This window comes from Myxocyprinus asiaticus, chromosome 2 (genome assembly GCF_019703515.2).
Source record: "Myxocyprinus asiaticus isolate MX2 ecotype Aquarium Trade chromosome 2, UBuf_Myxa_2, whole genome shotgun sequence".
Lineage (NCBI taxonomy): Eukaryota > Metazoa > Chordata > Actinopteri > Cypriniformes > Catostomidae > Myxocyprinus > Myxocyprinus asiaticus.
The window spans coordinates 58,213,253-58,225,567 of record NC_059345.1 but is presented as its reverse complement, the minus strand read 5'-3'; the positions used below and the strand labels follow the sequence as shown (position 1 = coordinate 58,225,567).

Here is a 12,315-nt window from a genome sequence, read left to right as displayed (position 1 = left end):
GTTTATTTTTCTAGTCATATCACCTTATGCGCCAGAGAAACTAGCGTGCAGCCATCTTGAAAATTTTGTCTCGGAACTTCCGTTCTAGCAGTTCTACAGAATATAGATATCTGTGGTGCTGATGTCAAAGTGTAATTAGCTAGCGAAGTTGATTTACAGGTCATAGAGTTCACGCTGTGGACATACTGATATTCTTCTGTGCTCATGAAACTCCAAGAGACAACGCAAAGTTATTAAAATTATCTCTGTACGACACCTCTGACCATCTTCTCGTGTCATTACCCAACGCATTATTGTTATGGTAAGCAGATTTTTTGAGTGTTAAACCGGGACAGGGACAGGGGTGACATATTTATACACACACACACACACACATGTAAAAGTATGTTTTATTTTATATTCCGTTTACAACAATTTTAAATCAAATTTAAGCCTCTAAAAATGTAGGGTGACATATTAATTTTAAAAATACAATTGTAATTTGATTTAATGTTGAACTTACATGTGTAATAATATGAGCTGTCACTGTTGGAAATTTCATGTCAACTAGACATTTTAACACAAATTATTAACAAGTTGAAACCTAAACATTAAGCAGAATTACACGTATAACAATTAAATGCTTGTATCATGAAAAAGTGCAGTGTGTCATAGATGTCTGAATGAGATCTGCCAGCTCCTATTTATCTCCGCAGGTGTTGGAAAAAACGAACATTTAGAGTGACAGAAAAAACACCTCACTAGCATTTTCACGTAGTAAAGGGGTGATGAAAACTCACTCCATCAACTCTTGGTGAAGAAGTACTTTCTGTGCTCCCACACATAATCCATTTTGATCGACTCTTCTTAGTAGCTTCAATACAAACAGGAAGTTAGATGACAAAATTCGGAAGAGCAGAGCGTGGAAAAGTGGCAGGGCTGAATAAGGTGAATAGTAGACAAATGATATATTATTAATTTATTTATAGTCCTTTATTTCCTCTGAAAACTGTCCTTTTAAATATGTATGTGCATGCAACTTGAGCATTACATCACATCAGTTTTGCCATGTTATGAGTTGCAAAAGTCGTCACACATTTATTTTACCAATCATTCATTCTGCCGAGTCATTCATTTTAGTTAATTAAATTCATCATGTAAAATGCAAAACCAAGACGACCCCTTGTATTGTTAAACAGGTTGAGCTGTTTGCAGAATGTTGAGGAGAACTGGTTTGTGTTGCGTTGATGTGAATGAAGGGATACAGTTGGCTGTGTGATTTTAGTAAGGGGGACGGGGCGGGCTGCTGTGGGGTGTTTTCCCTGCTTCTCTTTCTCTTCCCTTGTGCCCTGTAAAACTGCTGTTGATCCTGATCCCTTCATCTGTAATATACCTACTCTCATCCCACTTCTTCCTGTCTGGTATCCCCATCTAACTGTTGCTGTCCGTCACAGCCTCCCACATAATCTTCACCTTTCTCAAGTAACCCTTTTTGATAAATTGAGCATTGTGGATATTTTCCCTACTTGGCATAATTTACTATTTCATTTAATTAATTCCTGATATTGTGACAACCAGACTAGGGAAATAAGACTTTTCCTTTGCAGAATACACTGTGCGGTCCAAAAGTCCACTAGTAAACCACTAGTAAAAATGCTTCTATTTTGCATTTAACTAATTTAATACAAAGTTTTTCATTATCAAATATATTGTTAATATATCAATTAGTGAAAAGTGGAATTGAAAAATTACCATGAATTCCTTAGTGTTTGGTATGTCACCTTTTGCTTTAACCCTTATATGCATGGGAATTTCACTAAACACATTTACATCTTATAACTATATATCTTATATCTATTACAAATAATCAACAAAATGCCCAGACAATGTCAAATTTTCCAAATATTTTCATGACGATTAGAAAATAATTGAAAAAAATATATATTTTGATATACGTTGATGTGTTATTTTTCATAAATCAAAGAGAAAATGCAACAAATCAGGACAAATCTAGAACAGGATTCATTACATTCCTAAAACACAACTGGCTGTCAAAAACATATTGAGTTACACATAAGTTACACAAGTATTTTCTCAGGCACTTATTTAGTCTAAATAGATGCACAACTTACATAATTTCAGTAGTACACCCAAATGGCAATAGTCATAACATATTGTTCATGTGTTGTACTTGCTATAGTTTACTTCCATGTTGTTTCTTCAACAAATAACAAAGTCAAATGTAATTCAAGTCAATCACTGAATCAACAGCACCACCTTGAGTAAGAAATAACTTATATAATATGTATGTGTACACACATATAGTCCCCTACTGATAAATCACTATTGTTGTTATTTTATTGTTGCACAGAAAATCTAAGTGATGTAGTGTTTATTTGTGTGAATATGGTACTCATTTCTCTTGTAATGAACAAAGAAATAGATATCCTGTAATACTGAACTTATATAAATAAGAACTATTTGACCCTATACACTTTTAGTACTTAAACCATTATAAAAATAAAAAAATATTTTGTTCTTGTAAAAAGAATACGTTAACATGGTCAATGTCACAAATTTGCTTACATAGTGCAGAATCTTAAAAACTTCTTAATTTTGTTCTTTCTTTAGCATTTTCTAAAATCCTAAAACTTATTTCCAGATTTAAATAAATGTTTTTAAAACAATCCAAATTGTCAGTATGGTATCAAACTTTTGGACTCCACTGTATTATTTTGCAGTAGTATATTAAATACATTAAAAAAAACTATGCAAATCTGTTCTGATCAAACATATTCTACAGCTGACCAAACTATTGTGTCCACAGGGGGAAAAGGGAAAGAAAGGCAAAAAGGGGCCTAAGGGGGAGAAAGGAGAACAGGGTGCCCCTGGATTAGATGCACCCTGCCCATTGGTATGTCCCAGCTGAGAGCTGGAAAACTGCCCCCTGACGTAAGACAGCGGATCCTCAAGGGAAGAGTTGTCCCGTGGTCAAAGTGGCAACCCACCTCATCCTTGTTATCTGGAATATCAACATAGTTTGCTAAAGCTTATGTAATTTTCATACCTTTCAAATAAAGCAAGATGCTTTTTTAAATTGACAAACAGTATGAGTTTAAACACTTGTCACATCAAGGAATGGTGGTTAAACATGGTTGCTAAGAAACCACTGGGTGACTCCTCTCTGCCCTGTGCCGTGCCCTCTCAAGGAGAGGCCGGAAGGGCGCCTGCAGCCTCTATCCCAGTAACACTCCCAGTTCCGTTTCTATGACACAGGGTTTCCGGGGCTTTAAGGGTGAAAAGGGCGAGCCAGGTCAGCCTGGCCTGGATGGGCTGGATGCCCCGTGCCAATTGGTACAGTATCCTCTTTTCCTACCTCTCCCATGCATGCTGCCTCCTCTGCGGCCACACCACTGAGCAGCTCTCATACAGCTTAAACTTTAACCTCCATGCATGGCTTATGAGTGGTGGAGCAGGGCTTATCTCATTGCTTTTCACCTGCAACATGTACTGCATGGCCGTCTTAACACAGGTAAACTCATTTTCACATGCATTCCTCAACTGGCTCTCAGCATCATAATAGAACTGAGCAAATGCAGATATCCATTTATTCCCTTATGACTGAATTCTCCCTTTCGATCTAATATTTACTAGCCACTTTGTCATGCAGCCTATGGGCACACAAATACTGCATTATTTCACAGTAGCTCCCATAGCATCACAGATTTTCTCTCCTAGTGGAAGATCATTAAAGGAATAGTTCACCCAAAAATGAAAATTCTGTCATTATTTATGCAGAATGTTAGTTTCAGCCACCATTCACTTTCACTGCATGGAAAAAATTTGCAATGAAAGTAAATAGTATCTGAGGCTAACATTCTGCCTAACATCACCTTTTGTGTTCCACGTAAGAAAGAAAGACATACAGATCTGGAACATTAAGAGGATGGGTAAATTATGTCAGAATTTTCATTTTTGGGTGAACTATCCATTTAAATCTTCTTCTAGTTTCCCAGAATGAAAAATAAAGTAGCATTTGAAAGCATAATCTTTCAGCTTATTAAATAATATTTGTTCTCCTAAGAAGAAATAACCAGTACTAACTTACCCTGCATTCCCATAATAATTGATCCTGTGCCGTACTGAAATTTATTTAGTGAGTCTTTGTCCTCCAACTTTTAACCCTCCCCTGTTCCCTCATATATCTGTTCCAATTGGGCACTCCATGCAACTGAAGACTTTTAGCCTTCAAATTCTATCCTGAGTCACTATTATTATATAACTTTATTAATTTTTATTGTTTCATGTGGTATGGATCAAATAAATTATTATCCAGTGTTATTATCAAAAGGATAGTGAGTCTTGTGTATAAAAAGGAGAATTAGGGTGAATTAATATTATTAATGAGACCTAGATAATTAACCAGAAATACATTTTAAATAAATAGTTCACCCGAAAATGAAAATTCTTCCATCATTTACTCACCCCCATGTTGTTTCAAACCCATATGACTTTCTTTCTTCCGTGGAATGCAAAAAGAGATCCTAGGCAGAATATTAGGGCCTTAAAAGCCTTAGTCACTTTTCACTTTCATTGCTTTTTTTTTTTTTTTTTTTTTTTTTTGTACAATGAAAGTGAGACTGATTCTGCCTAACATCTCCCTTTGTTTTCCACGGAATAAAGTCATATGCATTTGGAATTATATGGTGGTGAGAAAATGATGCCAGAATTTTTATTTTTGGGTTAGCTATTCATTTAATAAAAGTATGATTGATCATTTACCTGATTAGTTCAGTTTCAGATCTCGTTAAGGCTTGCCACAGGGTTGGACAAAGAGAGTTTGCATTGTCATTAACGTGTCTGCCTATTTATGGCCAACCCTGAATTTTCATTCTTTTTTTATGAATCAGAGAGCATGTACCTCATTACCATGCCTGATTTGTTTTGACATAAGTTAATAAATGAAAGTGTGTATTCTTTGGGGTTTTTATTATTTTATTATATAATATTGTGTTTGCATGTATCATTGATGGACACATTATCACAGTCTCATAAAAAAATATTAATAATTTTCATAACATCATTATGGTTAGCCACGTTTTTGCCACATTCCTGCTAATGCTTCCAGTGTGGTTAAAGGGATAGTTCACCCCAAAATGAAAATTCTCTCATCGTTTATTCACCCTCATGCCATCCCAGAAAGTATATGACTTTCTTTCTTCTGCAGAACACAAATGAAGATTTTTAGAAGAATATTTCAGCTCTGTAGGTCTATACAATGCAAGTGAATGGTGACCAAAACTTTGAACCTCCAAAAAGACATAAAGGCAGCATTAAAGTAATCCATAAAATTCCAGTGGTTAAATCTATATCTTCAGAAGCAACATGATAGTTGTGGGAGAGAAACAGATCAATATTTAAGTTCTTTTTACTATCAATCTTCTCTTTCACTTTCACATTCTTATTCTTTTGTTTTTGGCGATTTGCATTTTTCTTGCATATCGCCACCTACTGGGCAGGCAGGAGAATTTATAGAAACAAGGGACTAAAATATTGATCTGTTTCCATTCCACACTTGTCATATCGCTTCTGAAGATATGGAGTTTACCATTGGAGTCTTATGGATTACTTTTATGCTGCCTTTATTTGCATTTTGAAGTTTCAAAGTTTTGGGCCCCATTTACTTGCATTGTATGGACCCACAGAGCTGAAATATTCTTCTAAAAATCTTCGTTTGTGTTCAGCAGAAGAAACAAAGTCATACACATCTGGAATGGCTTGAGGAACTATGCCTTTAAACATAATACTTCAAAAGATTAGTTAAACCTCAACATATTGATTCACTGAGAAAATACAGAGATAACACATAAAAGCAATTCAACATTACCTACAATATCAAACAAGTAATGTAAAAAGTTAAAAACACTGTATATTTCCTTTTTTTTTTTCTCTGCACAACAGGGTCCAGATGGACTTCCGATGCCAGGCTGTTGGCAGAAGGTATGTTCAGACAGAGTGCCTCAAAAACACTTTAGATATTTACTTAAGAGTCAATAAGGAGTGGTTAAATGTTAAAGATCAAGAGCTTTTCACAGCTTTAGAGAAGTAATAACAGCATGAAGTTCATGTTATTCTTTCATATTTTAGCCATTGAGTGGTGACACATCCTTTGGCCCGTGAAACATTGTGTTTACTTTTGCTCTCTATCTTACAACATCCTCGTCTCTGTTTCCTTTTCAGTGATCACTCTAACTCAAAATGCATGGAGTTTGTAAATAACGCTTCACTTTTTTGTATTTATATTTTTGTTAATTAAAAAAAATGATCAAGTAAATTAAATATAAATGAAAGTGGATATAGATGTGTATACAGTACATGGGGGAAAAACAAGTCATGAAGCTTACACGTAGCTGCTTCCTCTCACACCCGCGTGTTCATGGCAACGTGTGTTACATTCACATCAACACTGTGGAATTTGAACACTTGACCAGCAAGAAACTTTTATTCATGAGGATGTGAATGCCCGGCTTTGCATGGCCATTGGAATGAGAGTGGATACCAAAACAGACTAACAGGTTAAACTGAAAAGTTGGAGGAAAAGCTATGAGAAACAGGCGACCGAGGGATCTCGAGAGGATTTGGCGTGCTTAGTGTGTTCATCTATAAATCCATCTCCACACCATTACTACCAGCTCAAAAGACTAAAGACTCCATCCACACACCCCGAAACAAGCATGACGACAACTTGAACTTGTATGTATACACTATGAAAATCACTTTGTGGTGTGGTCAAAGTGTATGGCTTCAAATCACTAACTGCCTGTCAGTCTTTGTCACTTTGAAACAAAAAGATGTGTTCCTCTAAGCGGGTTTCATTGTTCGTTTGTTTGTTTTTTTCCACCTTATGAAGGGTGTCACGCCTTGGCTGGTGGCTTGAGAAAGTGATTCTCAAGAAAAGTGAAAATGCTGGTTTTCTTTATTGAAAAGAGGTCAGTCAGGATCTGTCTCTCAGCCCTGAGTGACCACTTACAGACTCACATTATCAGAAGGACAGAAGATGGATCCATTGTACTGTCTACGGCCAATCCTGAGTACGCTAGGCAAATGATAGTTTTTCCAGATGTGTTAAACACAGAATTCCTTGTGCAGGAAGTCGCTATGTTCACCCCTTCACCAGCAAATCCATCTTTTTTAACTCTTTTTTTTTTTTTTTGTCGCAAAGAGCTACACATCTACTGAGAAAGGCAGGATGGTATTTTTACATATTTGTTTTTTCGTTAATGGAATAATTCACCTAAAAATGAAAATCATGTACCCATCATCTTGTTGTTCCAAATGTGTATTACTTTCCCCCCCTCTGTGAAACACAAAAGGAGATGTTAAGCAGAATGTTTGCCTTGTTCACCATTCACTTTTAGTGCATCTTTTTTCCACACAATGAAAATTAAAGGGATAGTTTATCCAAAAATTAAAATTCTCTCATTATTTACTCACCCTCATGCCATCCCAGATGTGTATGACTTTCTTTCTTCTGCAGAACATAAAATAAGCTTTTTAGGAAGAATATCTCAGTTCTGTAGGTCCTTACAATGCAAGTGAATGGTGACCAGACCTTTGAAGCTCCAAAAATTACATAAAGGCAGCATAAAGTAATCCATATTACTCCAGTGATTAAATCCATATGAGACTGAGACTGTCATTCTGCCTAACATATCATTTTGAGCTCCATGGAGAGGAAAAAGAAAAGTCATACGCATTTGGAACAACATCAGGGTGAGTAAATGATGACAGACTGTTTTGTTGAACTATCCCTTTAAGGTGTGTGATAATATTTAAATTTGCTCATTTTGTGTATTATAGCCTTTGGTGCCTGAAGTCATTTGTTATTCATTCCTTAATTGGAAACATTAATCTTTTTATATGCTTTAAGTTGTAAATATGACATTTCAGTGTATTTTTTTCAGTGTTGCAGCTACAAAAAAAGCTCCTAAGTGCTGTTCATGTATTACTAAAATATGTGAAGGGCAAAACATTCTCACAGTCCATTTGACACTCCCAAGTCCTGCTGAAGCCGTGAAGAATGTAACATATTTAACATGCTTTACAGTCAGGGTTGGGGAGTAACGAAATATATGTAACGGGAATACGTATTTAAAATACAAAATATAAGTAACTGTATTCCACTACAGTTACAATTTAAATCATTGGTATTTAGAATACAGTTACATTCAAAAAGTATTTTGATTACTGAAGAGATTACTTTTTTTTTTTATTATTGTCATTTGTTTCATTTAATATTTAGTCCTTTCAGATGGAAAACATTTATACATATAAATGATGCGATCCAAAGAGCATTTGAGCAGCGGTGAAACATTTTCTTATGATGTGTTACATTCATACGAGCAGACAGAGAAGTAAGTTTGAAGTAAGTTTGGAGCAGAAGAAATAGAAATAAACCTTGTGTGAATTGTCAGCTTTACGCTAAGCTAAAATGCTATTTCTAGCCATTTTACATGCACATGTTACCAGGCACGATCATAATTTCTGTTTTTCTAGTAAGACCTTTGATATTAGGGCAAAAATCATATTCTTGATAATAATTTTCGTATTGTTTTCCTGTAAAAATATCTAAAAATCCTTAAAACAAGATCAATTTGATTTGTCTTGTTTTAGAAACAACACTACATAAGATATTTAGGTTTTTCAGAGAATGTATTTTTAACATGTGTATTTTATCTTACTGTTCTGGCAGAGTTTTTATAGTCAGAACAAGTGAAAAAATCTACCAGTGCTAAAGAAGTAACCCAAAGTATTTAGAATACGTTACTGACCTTGAGTAATCTAACGGAATACGTTACAAATGACATTTTAAAGCATGTATTCTGTAATCTGTAGTAGAATACATTTCAAAAGTAACCCTCCCAACCCTGTTTACATTTTAGCTAAACCAATGAAGGTTCCGGCTTACTTGGTGCCCTAGACGAGATCTGACATGGCGCCTCCCCTTAACTAGGGGATATATATATATATATATATATATATATATATATATATATATATATATAATAGAGTCAATAAATAAAGAAAATAGCAGAATTCTACAGATTGCTGCTACTCTGTGCTATTAAACCTAATCCCTAATTTAAAATGTAAACATCCCCTCCTAGTTTTCATTGATACACAATCATCTTGACTTCGTCATATTTGCCCAGCAATCACATGGTTGAGATACAAATTATTGCAAGACCACTGAGGCGATCCTGTGTCATGGTGTAGCCTACCTATACTGTTGATCATGGTTATCTTATGTTTGTTGTAAGAATACATTATGAACATCCATAATCCTAACCATACAGAACCTTTAAGGCTGAGCAGCCTGTCAGGGCACTTTTCTTTCATCGCGATATTGCGAGCCAGAGGGCGGGGTGGTATAATTCGGGGTACCTTTCTCCCATAGCGATCTTGCAAGCTCTGTGCAGGGGCGGCTGGGCAGTTTCCATGTCATGCCTCCCCAGAGAGCGTTGGCCCTAGGCGCCTGCCTATATCGCCTTTGCCTGGATCCGCTTCTGAGCTAAACTGTCAAACATGTTAAATATGTTACATTCTTCACGGCTTCACAAGACTTGGGAGTGTTAAAGGGACTGTGAGAATGTTTTGCCCTTCACATAGTGCACCATAACAACTCTTTTGACAGTATTTTATTGCAATTCAAATGCTTGTAGAACATTCAACAAATCCTTCTCAAGCAATCAATGTTAGTCAGCATAATCAAATACAGTGTTAATGGATGAACAAAGAGAAAACATACAGCAGTCATAGCAGAGCTTTATTCCTTAGCAATGAGTATCATTACATAGCTTATAGCCGATACCTTAACCAGCACCACTACATTCCAGTGTCCATACACTTTTATCATTATGTTCATTTATTATTACAGCTTTAAAATCGACCATTACTTTGAAATGAGACTTCTGCCACAATAGTTAAATTAAAAATAATGCATAATTGCAGCATTTCTGTTTTAATGTTAGAGGAGATAGGATTATGGTTTCTTTAAACTTCTAATGGGCATTTAAGATAACCACAATGCAGAAAATTTTGGTAGCTTTGTTTTGAATATACAGAATTGAATGACTGCCGGTTTAATTTCTTTTTACGCCTTTTCTTTTTACCTTGATCTGCTATTTTATGTACTGCAACATTTGTTTTATAGTTAAGATAGCAGATTGGTTTATAAACAGGCATTCCTTTTAACATGAGGTAGCATTGAAAAAAAATAAAAATTTACTATACTGTATTGTACTTCTGTTTTTGCTCACATGTGATTTCAGTCAAGATCATCAGATGATTATTGTAGGTGTTTTTTGTTCGCTTGTTTTTATTGTTCTTTTTTGCCAACAATTGATTAGTTTATAAAGATATCACTGATGTTGATATTTGGTGAGGAATTTAGTTGAAATGTTATCAGGCCCGGGCTGAGGTGAAGGAATAATGTTATTGACATGTAACAATTTAATGTATGTAACAGTCTCTCCCTTTCGCCTTTCTTTCTTTTTCTCCATCTCTTGCTGCATTGAATGTACAGTAGATTAATATATGTATAGTTGACTATGAGTGTGCAAAAATATTTGTTCATTTAATTAAAAAGTGCAATTTATAGTTCTCTTTTATGTAGCCTACTGATGTAATGTGCACCATATAAAAATGCAACTTGATGTCAGTTAATCAGCAGTAACCTATTGTAATATGAGTATATATTTTAATCACTTTCATGTTGGCACCAGTGATTCTTTTTTTAAAGAGTGCAGCATATGGTTGAAAACAGTAGGCTAATGACTACGTATGCTGTATTTTTGCATATATTTGATTTTATATTGTCTCACTGTTAAATTGCATGCATACCAGACACATTTCATTTCTCTATAAGCCATTTGTATGTGATTTCATTCAAGTTTATGTCAGTGTATTGTTATTATTTCAAATGTGTCTTATTTTTTTATTTTTATTTTTTTTCTTTCCTTCCAAGATTTATTCCAGGTTCAATACAAGTTAAGCTCAATCAACAGGATTTGTGTCAGAGCCGTAGCCTAGCGGGCTTTTGACATGTGGCGCTGATGCATCGCGGATGAAATGAGTTCGAGTCCTGGCTCACGAGGTCCTTTCTGGATCCCATTCCCACTCCGTGTCATTTCATGTTTTCTCTCCACTAACTCTGTCATTAAAAAGCCTACAAAAGGCCAAAAATTAATAAACAGCATTTGTGGCATAATGGTGATTACCATACAATAAGTTCAACTGGTCCCTCCTTTTCTTAAAAAAAGAAAATCGAGGTTATCGTGAGGCATTTACAATGGAAGTGAATGGGGCCAATTTTTGGAGGGTTTAAATGCAGAAATTTGAAGCTTATAATTTTATAAAAGCACTTACATTCATTCTTCTGTTAAAATGCATGTATTATTTGAGCTGTAAAGTTGTTTAAATCGTCATTTTTACAGTCGTTGTAGGGTTTTAAGGTTTGCTGACATTACATCGTCATGGCAGCGAAGTTGTAAAATTGGATATAACTTTACACAGAAAAGGTTAGTAAGTGATTTTGTCACACTAAAATCACATTAACGTGCATATTGTTTGACTTGTGGCTATACTTTTGAAACAGTGAGTATTTTAACGTAAACAGGTTGGCCCCATTCACTTCCATTGTAAGTGCCTCACTATAACCAAGATTTGTGAGTTGTTTTTTGTTGTTTTTTTGTTGTTGTTTTTTTTTGTTTTGTTTTTTTCTTGTGGTAATCAATATTATGTGACAAATGCTGTTGATTGAGCTTAACTTGTTTTTAACCCGGAATATTCCTTTACCAGTGGTGGTGCTGAATTAAACATTTCCTTGTTTTGTTTCTGTTTTTTTTCTCTCTCTCTCTCTCTTGACAAAATATGTTTATTACAGAAAATGTCATGACTTTATTTTCCTAAACTTTGTTATGACAATCTATGATTTTCTAACGCATATCTTTGTTCAATGTTTTACTTGTTTATTTGTTATAATTATTTTTTCATCCACTTATATTGAATAATATTAAAAACAGACTAAGATTCATGCTTTTACCCAACACAAACACACAAAAAACAAAACAACAAGAACAACAACTAAATAACAAGAATAACAACAACAACTTTTGTGTCTTATGGTTATAGAAAAAGATTTTGATCAAGAATTTGATCAGGTTTTGTTGTGGTAAATATTGTGAATGTGGTATAGCCCACAGTCAAATTTCATTTTGGTCTTTTTTTTTTTTTTTTTTTTTGTTTGTTTTTGTTTTGTTTTTTTGGTAAGTAAAA

At 34.8% G+C, this 12,315-nt stretch overlaps 1 long non-coding RNA gene across 1 annotated transcript; it reads left to right on the top strand.

Moving 5' to 3' along the window:
- Window positions 1-2,606: 2,606 nt before the first annotated feature.
- On the top strand, window positions 2,607-7,998 carry LOC127455703 (uncharacterized). Its single transcript, XR_007899728.1, has 3 exons — window positions 2,607-2,893; window positions 5,941-5,979; window positions 6,220-7,998. It is a non-coding gene; the product is annotated as an uncharacterized LOC127455703 (long non-coding RNA).
- The last annotated feature ends 4,317 nt before the right edge of the window (window positions 7,999-12,315 follow it).